Raw genomic sequence first — 11,598 nt, 5'->3', positions numbered from 1 at the left:
AAGTTCCCATGTTGGGGCCTGAGCCCCGTCCTTTCTCAGGGCGGCCCCAGTGTCACCTCAGTCTTTGTATGCAGGGGACAGCGACGAGACTCTGCACAGTCCTGGGGCGGAGCAAGCCCGGCCCAGACCATCTTGGACTTCAGCCTCCAGCGTTTTGGGCTCCCTGGGCTGAGCCAGCACCAGTGCCTGGGTCGCAAAACCCGGAAGTGGGGTGCATCTGTGGCAGCCGCCTACAGACAGCGCTGCAATTGGGTCACAGTGAGAAGCCAGACAGGTTTTGAGGTTCATGAGGGAAGCAGCCGTTGGACAGTGTGAATCTGTTCCGTGTCGCAAACCCACAGAACCGGCGGGAGCCGCCCTTGCATGGGGTCCCCCAGTCGCTAAGGTGGAGGACAGGCCCAGCACCAAGGATCAGGGAAGTGAAGTGACCTTCTCAGGCGTGCGGTGTAGAAGGCGGGATCGGAACCCAGGCCGGCGGCACCCATGCCCTCGACCAACCGCGGGGCAGTGTGGGAGCCTCCCGCTCAGCCCAGAGCCTGTGGCCTCGCAGGGTGTGCGTTAGCGGGGAGCAGGACTCAAACCCACACACCCCGAGTAAGCAGGTGTCCCGGAGGACAGCTTAACCACCTTGCCCCACGCCCTCCATGAGTCGTCTCCTTCCTGAAATGATACAACAGGACAGAACAGGGTGGGTTGGGAAGGCAGATGGTGTGGCTGGGGGTGTCCTGGGACCGAGGGCCCCCAGAACCCAGCTCTTCTCCTGGGTCACCTGTGTCCTCCCTCACCTGGGCCCTCACCCTGCCTCCTCCTCACCCCCACCCGCCTCTGCCCCCCACTTCGGTCAGTGATGGACACTGGGGACTGGGCACTGTCAGGAGACTTCTCTGGCCCACCAAGGGTGCTGCTGGCACCCCACCCTGTACAGGGCCATCCAGCAATGGAGAATTAGCTGGTCCCAAATGGCAGGAGTTCCAAGTTGAGAAATCCTGTGTTTTTTTTTTTTTTCTGAAATAAACTGTCTGCTGTTATTTTTTTCCAGCTTTATTGAGGTGTAATTGACAGCAGATATATTTAAGGGGTTTGACATTATGTTTGAAACAGGTGTACGTTGCAGAGTAATAAAGCAAGCTCATGAGCATAGCCATGGTCTCACAAGTTTATTTTTTTTGTGTGTGGTGACACTGAACATAGATACAATGTCTCAGGGATTCTCAGCTGTTCCCTATTGTTGGCTGTAGTCACTGAGCCCGGTGATAGCTCCTTCTAACCTGCCCCTCCTGTCTAAATGACACTGTGTATCCTTGGATCAGTAATGCTTCTGCACTTAATTATAAAGGCAATTGCAGAAACTCTTTAACTCGTCACGGAGTTGGGTCCCAGTGAACTCGGGTGAACTGGAACACCTGTCCCCTGGGGGCCCAGGTACAGCCCGAGTTGCTCCCCATAGGACCGCTGGGGAGACCTGGAGCTGTGTCCTCTGCCCCTGCCCAGCGACCCAGGGCACAACCCCTGGGAAAGAGTCACCCTCGAAATCGGGTGCGGAGTGTGCTGACTCAGTTTCACAGGGCAGTAAAACGTGGAGAAATCATGGATTGAATCGTGGTAAGTCGGGCCCCATGTGCCTGCATGATGCATCACACATGTCAGGTTAATACTACAATAAGTATGTACATTATTTTCCAAATGTGTTCATGTCCTATTATATAAATATTCTAACATGTTTGAAAGATTTATTTGAAAGACAGAGTGATAAAGAGATCTTCCATCTGCTGGTTCACTCTCCCAAAGGCGCACCAATGGCCAGAAGTTGGGTGTCACCAAAGCCAGGACCATGGAACTCCGTCTGGATCTCCCACTTGGGTGCAGGGGCCCGAGCACTTGGGCCATCTTCTGCTGGCCTCCCAGGCGCATTAGCAGGGAGCTGGATCAGAAGTGGAGAATCCGATATGAGATGCCGGTGTCATGCCAAGCAGGGCTGAACCCACCACGCCACAACACCAGTCCCCAGTGCGGGGCTGGAAGAGGCTCCCTCACCGAGGAGACAGCTCTGCCATCCAGGAAGTGTGGGGCGACCCTTTCTTGGTGAGCTGGGGCTGCACCCCGGGTCTCCAGTCCAGGGGTGTAACTTCCTCCTCATCCCTTTGTGCTTAGCCCTGGGCTGGGTCCAGATGGGCTCCCCTCCTTCCAGAACAGGTCCGGAAAGTCTCTGGCAAGGGTCAGGAGCTGGATTGAGAGCGGCCGCAGGGTTACCGCGGGAGCGCTGTGCCAAACCTCCTCTTCCCTTCCCCTGCAGACACTCCTGTGCTCAGCGCAGCCCTTCCTCCTCCTCACTCATCATCTTGAGGAGCAAATGCACTGGTAATCCCCGCGAAGCTCCCGGAAGCCCCCTGGCGGGCCGCCACGGCCACAGCCAGCTCCCCAGTTCTCAGCCTTCAGGGAGCAGACGGAAGCAGGTGTCAATCACGCAGCCGACAGAAGGAGCATGTAATTATAAACCGAGATAAGCGCCTGGGTGGCAGAGATGTCATCGTGTCTTGTCCGGCCAGCCCAGGGCAGGCACTTCTGCTGGGGGATCGCAGCGGCGTGGGGTGGGGTGGGGGTTCTGGTCTGGGGCAGTGGCTCTCTGCCCAGCGGAGTCTTCACTCTGAATCTCTGGGGTCAGGACAGGAAAGGTAACAGAGACAGGGGATCTGGGCGTAACCCTAACCTGACCGCAAGCACCCACCTCTTCTGTGTCCCACAGGCCCGCTCTCAGCTTCCATCCTGGGTGGGGAGTGGAGACACCCCTCGGGGACAGAGGCAAGGGCCAGGTCCGTCTGGCATCCCAGCCTCAGCCGGCCCGTGCTCCCTGCAGTGCGGGAGGACTGAGGCCCCTTGGGGTCCACGGTCCTTCCTGTCCTGCTGGTGTAGATTCGTAAGCTCCTCTGAACATCAGCTCAGACTTACAGAGAAGCTGCAAGAATACACAGGGGCTTTGCTCACAGAAGACACACACGCCCTGTATCAGATTCAACACCATCGGGGCAGGAGAAGTGCTCTCTCGTTCTCTCTCTTTGCTTCTCAGAACAATAATATTAAACCTGGGGCCAGCACTGTGCCGCAGCGGGTTAAAACCCTGGCCTGCAGCGCTGGCATCCCATATGGGCGCCGGTTCTAGTCCCGGCTGCTCCTCTTCCGATCCAGCTCTCTGCTATGGCCTGGAAAAGTGATAGAAGATGGCCCAAGTGCTTGGGCCCCTGCACCCATGTGGGAAACCCAGAAGAAGCTCCTGGCTCCTGGCTTCAGATCGGCGCAGCTCCGGCCATTGTGGCCATCTGGGGAGCGAGCCAGCGGATGGAAGGCCTCTCTCTGTCTCTACTTGTCTCTGTAACTCTTTCAAATAAATAAAATAAATCTTTAAAAATAATAATATTAAACCTAGGAATCCATTTTTAAAAAGCAAAAGGCAGAAGGACAAAGAAGAGGCGCTGACCCCTTTAGCAGGTTCAGGCTGGGCCATCCCTGCTCTCTCCCCACCCCTGCCCTGAGTCCGACTCCAGCACTCGGGGCTCCCCTTGTCTCTGATTCGCTGCACAGTCCTGGTCTCCCCAGCATGAATCCCTCCCGGGTGGAACCCAGGAGGGACGGACGACAGCCGCTCTGCGCGCTCATTCCAGCCCCAGCCGCTCTCGGGGGCCTGGTCTCTGCCGCTGTCCGGGGCCTGCGCCGTGCGCCGGCCCCGGGGTGCGTACAGGGACCTGGGGGGGCGGCTCCAGGTGCGCGCGCGCCCTGTGCACCTGCGGGCTGCCAGGTGCGCCTGCCCGGGCTGCGCGCCGCACTCCGCACCGCACGGTTTTGCTCGCTGGTTTCTTGCTGGGCTTGTGTGTGTCCTGTGTGGGTGCCATCTGTGCGTGTGTTTCTAGGCGTTTGTGACTTCTTCCTCTGTGTTTCTGAGCGTGTGCGGCTCGGCGCGGGCTTGTTTGGGTTTGCGTGTCTCCGAGCGTCTGTGCCGCGGGGTTTGCAGGTCTCGGGTGAGTACCCCCACCCGTCTGCGTCTGTGCTGTGCGCACCTGCTGTCGATGGGCGGGGGTGTGTCTCGGCAGCGGAGCTGTAGGCGAAAGGGAGGAGGAGGCGGTCCCGGCTCAGCGAAGCCACTCTTCCTAGCTGGGTGGCCTTGGACAGGTGGCCTGGCCTCTCTGCGCCTCTGTTTTCTCACCGTGAGAGTGGGTAGAACACTGCCCCCTCCGCCAGGTGGGGAGCATCAGCGAGTGAATCCTGGCGGAAACTTGCGGAGCAGTGAGTGCTCCCTGATCGTCGGCCACTTAGGATGCTGATGGGCCAGGTGCCACTCAGACCTGGCAAGGTGGCAACACCCATGGGCCCTGTGAACACGGTGCGGGAGGCGTCCAGAGATTCCAGGGACAAAGCAGAGACGGGGAGCGCAGGGCTGGTGGGGAGGGACTCCTGACCCATGTCGAATTTCCTCCTGGGCAGGGACAGGGCTGGAGCCAGACAGTGGTGATGGCCGCACAGTATTGCGAGTTAAATCATTTTTAAATGGCTACAGTAGCCGGCGTCGCGGCTCACTAGGCTAATCCTCCGCCTTGCGGTGCCGGCACACCAGGTTCTAGTCCCGGTCGGGGAGCCAGATTCTGTCCCGGTTGCCCCTCTTCCAGGCCAGCTCTCTGCTGTGGCCCGGGAGTGCAGTGGAGGATGGCCCAAGTGCTTGGGCCCTGCACCCCATGGGAGACCAGGATAAGCACCTGGCTCCTGCCATTGGATCAGCACAATGCGCCAGCTGCAGCGCGCCGGCCGCAACGGCCATTGGAGGGTGAACCAATGGCCAAGGGAGACTTTTCTCTCTGTCTCTCTCTCTCACTGTCCACTCTGCCTGTCAAAAAAAAAAAAAAAACTTTAAAAAAAATAAACGGTTACAGTGATAAAGTTTTGCTTGCTGTGCATTTTGCTGCTATACGAATATAACGTGGGGGAGAGACGCATAAGGGGCAGGTCTCTTGTTTTACATTTGTTTTTTTTTTTTTTTTAAACATTTGTTTTTTTTTTTTTTTTTTTATTTTTGGCAGGCAGAGTGGACAGTGAGAGAGAGAGACAGAGAGAGAAAGGTCTTCCTTTTGCCGTTGGTTCACCCTCCAATGGCCGCCGCTGCAGCCGGCGCACCGCGCTGATCCGATGGCAGGAGCCAGGATCCAGGTGCTTTTCCTGGTCTCCCATGGGGTGCAGGGCACAAGCACCTGGGCCATCCTCCACTGCACTCCCTGGCCATAGCAGAGAGCTGGCCTGGAAGAGGGGCAACCGGGACAGAATCCGGCGCCCCGACCGGGACTAGAACCCGGTGTGCCGGCGCCGCAAGGTGGAGGATTAGCCTATTGAGCCACGGCGCCGGCTCTCTTGTTTTATATTTGTATTTCAAAAGCAGAGAGAGAGAGAGAGAATCTCTCATTCTATAGGTTCACGTCCCTAAATGCCCACAGCAGCCAGGATGCGGCCGGACCAAAGCCGGGAGCCTGAGCTCCATCGGGGTCTGCCATTCGCCCCCAGTGCTTGGACATCACCTGTGCCCATTAGCAGGATCTGAGCTGGGGCTCCCTTGGGGTGCCTTTGCCTCCAGCTCTGACCTGGAGACGTCCGCTCCCAGCTGCTGGGGCGGGTGTTGCTCCCCTCTGGAAGACAGAGGCGAGAGGGTGCCCCCTTCAGCCCGAAAACGGCGAGGCTGGAAGGCTGGAAGCCTCACGCCGCAGACGCCAGGGCAAAGGGCTGGGACCTTGGCTCACCCTTGAGATTTCACTCAAGCCCTTGCTGTGAGGCCGACACTAGACGCTGGCGTCCCATCCTGGCTGACCGTCGCCTGCCGAGGGGTGGGCTGCGAGCGGGGACGGTGCTGCCCGAGAGGGAGGAGAGCAGGAAGGAGGAGAAAGCTGGGGGGAGGGCTGCTTGGGGGGCCACGAGAGGGACGGTGAGGAGTCGGCACCAGGTCTCTTCCAGGCTCTGCAGGTGGAGGGGGTCTCTCATCCACCCCTCTCTTTAAAAAAAAAAAAATAGACTATTAGGCCAGCGCCAAGGCTCAGTAGGCTAATCCTCTGCCTGTGGCGCCGGCACACCGGGTTCTAGTCCTGGTCAGGGTGCCGGATTCTGCCCCGGTTGCTCCTCTACCAGTCCAGCTCTCTGCTGTGGCCCGGGAGTGCAATGGAGGATGGCCCAAGTGCTTGGGCCCTGCACCCCATGGGAGACCAGAAGGAAGCACCTGGCTCCTGGCTTCAGATCGGTGCAGTGCACCGGCCGCAACGCGCCGGCCGTAGTGGCCACTTGGGGTGTGAACCAACGGAAAAAGGAAGACCTTTCTCTTTTAAAAATAAAAAAAAAATAGACTATTTACTTATCTTCAAAACTAATTTATTTGAGAGTCAGGGGTGGGAGGAAGAGAAAGAGGTCTTGCATTCCCTCCTCCCAACACCAACCCTACAATTTTGTTTTAAGTAACTTGTTGCAGTGTATTGCTGTACTTGTTCTACTTTGTTATCCACTGCGGGGCCTGCATTGTGGCACAGCAGGTTAAGCAGGTTAAGCCAGCATCCTGTATTGGAGCTGTGCTTCAAGTCCTGGCTGCTCCACTTCCGATCCAGCTCCCTGCTAATGCACCTGGGAAAGCAATGGAAGATGGCACAAGTGCTTGGGCCCCTGCACCTATGTGGGAGACCCAGAAGAAGCTCCTGGCTTCAGCCTGGCCCAGACCCTACCATCGTGGTCATCTGGGGAGTGAACCAGCAGAAAGAAAATTCTCTTTGTTTCTCTCTGTGTGTCTCTTTCAAATCAATAAAATAAATAGGAATAAAAAAAGGACCAGGGTCACCAGATTAAATACAGGATGCCTCATTAATTCTGAATTTCAGATAAAAAGTGATTTTTTTTCTTAGTGTAGACATCATCCCCAAACCACATGGAGTATATTCATAGTGAAACATCTGTTGCTTATGTGAAATGTTGGGCTTAGCGGGGCAGCCTGTGTTTTATTTATTTATTTTGACAGGCAGAGTGGGCAGTGAGAGAGAGAGAGAGAGAGAGAGAGAGAGAGAAAAGTCTTCCTTTTTTCCTTGGTTCACTCCCCATTGGCCGCTGCAGCTAGCGTGGTGCGGCCGGCGCACCGCGCTGATCCGAAGGCAGGAGTCAGGTGCTTCTCCTGGTCTCCCATGCGGGTGCAGGGCCCAAGGACCTGGGCCATCCTCCACTGCACTCCCGGGCCACAGCAGAGAGCTGGCCTGGAAGAGGGGCAACCGGGACAGAATCCGGCGCCCCGACCGGGACTAGAACCTGGTGTGCCGGCGCCGCAGGCAGAGAATTAGCCTAGTGAGCCACGGCGCCGGCCAGCCTGTGTTTTAATTTGTAAAACCCAGCAAGTCCTATCTGCTGCATGAGGCCAGGTAGCGGCCGGAGGTGGGGGAGCCCTCAGGAGGGCTGCTCTCTGACCAGAGGGGACCCTGGGGCCAGGACCGCTCCTGCCACCCAGCCTGCCTCTCCTGTTGCTATCACTGTGGACGAGTAGAGGAGGGGCCACCACCCCCGCCGCCCCATCAGCCTCCACTTCCACACTGCAGGGCGAGGTGTGAGAAGCTGCCATCAGGGAGGGCCAGGAATTTGCTCCCTTATCGGGAGCTGAAGCATTGGCCGCATTGCATTTCCTTTTTGGGGCTTGGAGCTGTGCAGGCTTTGACCTCAGCCCCTCCTTCCCGTGCCAGGTGCTGGGCAGCCGCCTTTGCGCCAACCCCACTTGGCCTTGTGTCAGCTCTTAGGACCAGAACAGGACAAACTCTCTCCTGCCCCGGGGCCTTTGCACATGCTGGCCCAGAGCTGCATGTCATGTCCTCCTCCTTGCAGTCGGCATGGCCTTCGGTTCTCAGCTTAAAAATGTCCCCAGCCAAGCCTTCCACCATACCCTTCCTCCTGAAAACAGCTGTCCTTTGGTTGCTTAGTGCCCACCAGCCACTCATTTACCTGTCCTCCCAGGAAGATAATCAGGGAGTGCCTGGAAGTACAGGGTTTTGTTTTTGTTGTTTTTGTTTTTTGACAGGCAGAGTGGACAGTGAGAGAGAGACAGAGAGAAAGGTCTTCCTTTGCCGTTGGTTCACCTTCCAATGGCCACTGTGGCCGGCGCACCGCGCTGATCCAAAGCCAGGAGCCAGGTGCTTCTCCTGGTTTCCCATGTGGGTGCAGGGCCCAAGCACTTGGGCCATCCTCCACTGCCTTCCTGGGCCACAACAGAGAGCTGGCCTGGAAGGGGGGCAACCAGGACATAATCCAGCGCCCTGACCGGGACTAGAACCCGGTGTGCCAGCGCCGCAAGGCGGAGGATTAGCCTAGTGAGCCGCGGCGCCGGCCTAAGTACAGGTTTTTAAATATCTGTGAGATAACCAAGGAATTGCTTGAGAGAACAGTGATGCGCTGAAAACAAGAAGCCCTCTTGGATCCCACGGGGACCACGGGCTCCAGTGCCCTGCGGAGTCCAGGCCCACCCAGGGCAAGTGCTTTGCCCGTCCACAAAGCCGGGAGCCTCTGGGGTGGCCGCTCAGCACCCTCCCGCGGCTGCCTGGCTTTGGTCGAGGTCTTGGCTTCCTGCGGGTTCACTCAGCTCCACATCGTCACTGTGCCCGTGACTCCTCCATCACATCCCGGCAGAGGCGGCCCTGGAAATTCTCCGGCTGCTGTGGATCACTTAGGAATATGTCTGTTCAGGGGCTGGCACTGTGGCATAGTGGGTAAACCACCGCCTGCAACGCCAGCATCCCACGTGGGCCCCGGTTCGCATCCCGGCTGCTCCACCTCCAAGCCCCTCAGAATGTCCGTCAGCCCCAAACACTCAGCGCCCATATTGGGGACTTGTTTCCTGATCCCCGATGTGGCTGCCCAGTGTGGCCGGGATGGCTCTCGTGGTCAGCTGTCCTCGTGCCAGAGCTAGAACTGGGGCATCCCGGCACAGCAGGAAATGCTGCACTTTACAGGCTGGTGTTTTGGTCTGATCTGATCCAGCAATCCCAGTCCTGGGTACCCATCCCAAGGAAAAGAAATCGGCCCATCCAGGAGACATTGGCACCACCATGCTTGTGGAAGCACAGATCATGACAGCCGGGACATGGAGTCAATGGGCAGGTGGGCAGAGAGAACGTGGCACACAGCGGAATATTACACAGCCATCAACAAGGTAAGAATCCTGCAGTGGCAGCACCCGGCTGAGCCTGTAGGACAAGTGCTAAACACAAGCAGGCAGACACAGAGACACCCACGCCACAGAGGTGAACACCGAAGAGGTGACCCGTGCAAGTGCAGAGTGGGGCAGTGGCTACCCGAGGCTGGGAGAGGGGGCGCGCATGTGGGAGGGCAGCTGGTGGGTGCAACGCTGCGGTTGGAGGGAAGGGAGGAGTTCTGGTGCCGGGAGCTTGGCGTGCCGACTTGGATCTGTAAATCGTGTGTGGGATGTGTCGGAGCAGATACTGCAGGGGAGGGAGGGCAGACAAAGAGGGGGCAGGCTGGGACCTCACAGCCGAAACGGGTTGATTCAAGGGAGCCCGCTCGGGGAGGCAGACTGTGGTCGAGAGCCCGCATTCTCCTCCAGGCTGGGTTTACAGAGCGTACAGCAGCCCAGGATCCCGGGGGAGGGTGCTGCCCGGGGCTGAGCTGGGTTGAGAAAGGATGCAGGGGGCTAGGAAGCCCCTCTGGGGGTGGGATCTTCTTCCAGTCAGGTGGGCAAAGAGCTTTGTCCTCGCTCCCTCAGAAACAAGGGGGGATGTTGAACGCTCCTGGCACAGAGAAGTGATAAGCATTGGAGGTGCTGGACGGGAAGCTACCCTGATCTATCCTCATGCGTTGTGCTCCAGGCTACTTACAAAGTTCATAGAAAAATGGAATTAAATGATGTTGATTGGGGTCAGTGTTGTGGCACAGTGGGTTAAGCTGCTGCCTGTGACGCCAGCATCCCATATCAGAGTGCTGGTTCGAGTCCCGACTGCACCACTTCTGATCCAACTCCTTGCTAATGCACCTGGGAGAACAGCAGGTGATGGCCCAAGTGCTTGGGCCCCTGCCCTTATGTGGAAGATCTGGAAGAAGCTCCTGGCTTCAGCCTGGCCAAGCCCCAGCTGTTGAAGTGAACCAGCAGATGGAAGATTCTCTCTCTCTCTCTCTCTCTGACAAATAAATAAAGAAATCTTAACAAAGAAGAGCTGAAATCCTCACGCAGTCAGCTGCTATGTGAGTATGGTCTGATTGCACAGGAGCCGTGTGCGGGACGTGGCCATTGACGGAGGAACAGACGTCACCGGAGGCCCCCACGGCTGTGGCACCTCGGAAAGAGTGGTCGCGGGCCGTGTCCTGGGTCTGTGAGGCTTGGTTTGCTCCCGTTCTTCTCCGGGACCTCCTCCTGATGGGCGTTTCTAAGGTTTCCTCCCCACGAGTGTGGCAGACGCTGGGGTGGGCTCACTGCACCTCCGTCTTCACGCAGGTCCAGAGATTGAAGACGTCAACTGGGCCGCCTTCCCAAGCAGTGCCGGCTTTGAGAGAACGTGCCAGAAACCTGGCTTCCCCTCTCCCCTGCTCCCTGGCCACCTGGAGCCATGATGGGGTTTTGATTTGGTCTGGGTTTTGCATGCTGCTCTACGAGAGGCGTTGGTGTGAGGTCAGATCTCTCTGGTCTCCACACGGGCGTGATGGGGGAGGGGCAGGGCCCAGCGGGCAGGGGGCGCAGGGTGTCACCTGAAGAGCTCAGGACCCTGAGTTGCAACTCCAACGACTCAAGAGAAAATGTGCGGTGTGAAGCTGCAAGGCCTCATGTCCTCTGCAGGAGCGCCACCTGCAGGCAGGCGGCGAGACTGCAGGCGGACGCTGGAAATGTACCCGGCGGACCCCGGGGGACCGAGGCAGGTGTCCTGGGGTGATCCAGGTGGGCCAGTGAGAGGAGGCGGTCCCGGAGGGGAGATAGAGAGGAGCTGAGCATGCTGCGGGCGGCCAGCCCAAGTATCTGCACGGCGGAGCTGACACAATTTCATCTTTCCTTGCGTGAGACTGAACCCTGAAAAAACCGGCTGAAGTCTTTATGACCCACGATGGCCGTCAAGGTCGCACCTTGGAGGTCAGCCAAGGGCGTGCATGCGGAACGAGGCGGGCTCAGCTGTTTTCTGCCTCCATGGACTCATCTCCCGTGCATCTGTCCCACGCCTGGCTTGTTCCGGATTTGCCCCGTGTCCTGGGAAATCCCTCGCTCTATTTGGATGGCTGACAGTCCCATCTCCTGGGACATGGGAAATCTGGGGCAGTGGGCGGGCCACCTCCAGCAGCTCTGGGGGGACACCTGTCTCTGCCTGGCGAGGAGAGGTGCAGAGTTATGCAGACACAGGAATGTCCCCACGTTCTCCCTCCCTGGCCTAGCACCCGGCTCGGAAAACCGAAGGCGCCTCCTCCTCCCGGGCCTGTCCCACGAAAACCACCAGGGCTGAAGGAGCCAGGGGAGGCGGCGTCCACTGTACCACGGCCGGGTCAGACTTCTACAGAACTTGAATATGGCACAGTTGAAAGCCACAAGCGTGTTAGTGAACCTGTGGCATCATGGGTAAAAGC

This window comes from Oryctolagus cuniculus, chromosome 18 (genome assembly GCF_964237555.1).
Source record: "Oryctolagus cuniculus chromosome 18, mOryCun1.1, whole genome shotgun sequence".
Classification (NCBI taxonomy): Eukaryota; Metazoa; Chordata; class Mammalia; order Lagomorpha; family Leporidae; genus Oryctolagus; species Oryctolagus cuniculus.
The sequence above is the reverse complement of the archived record's forward strand: the minus strand, read 5'-3'. Positions refer to the sequence as shown.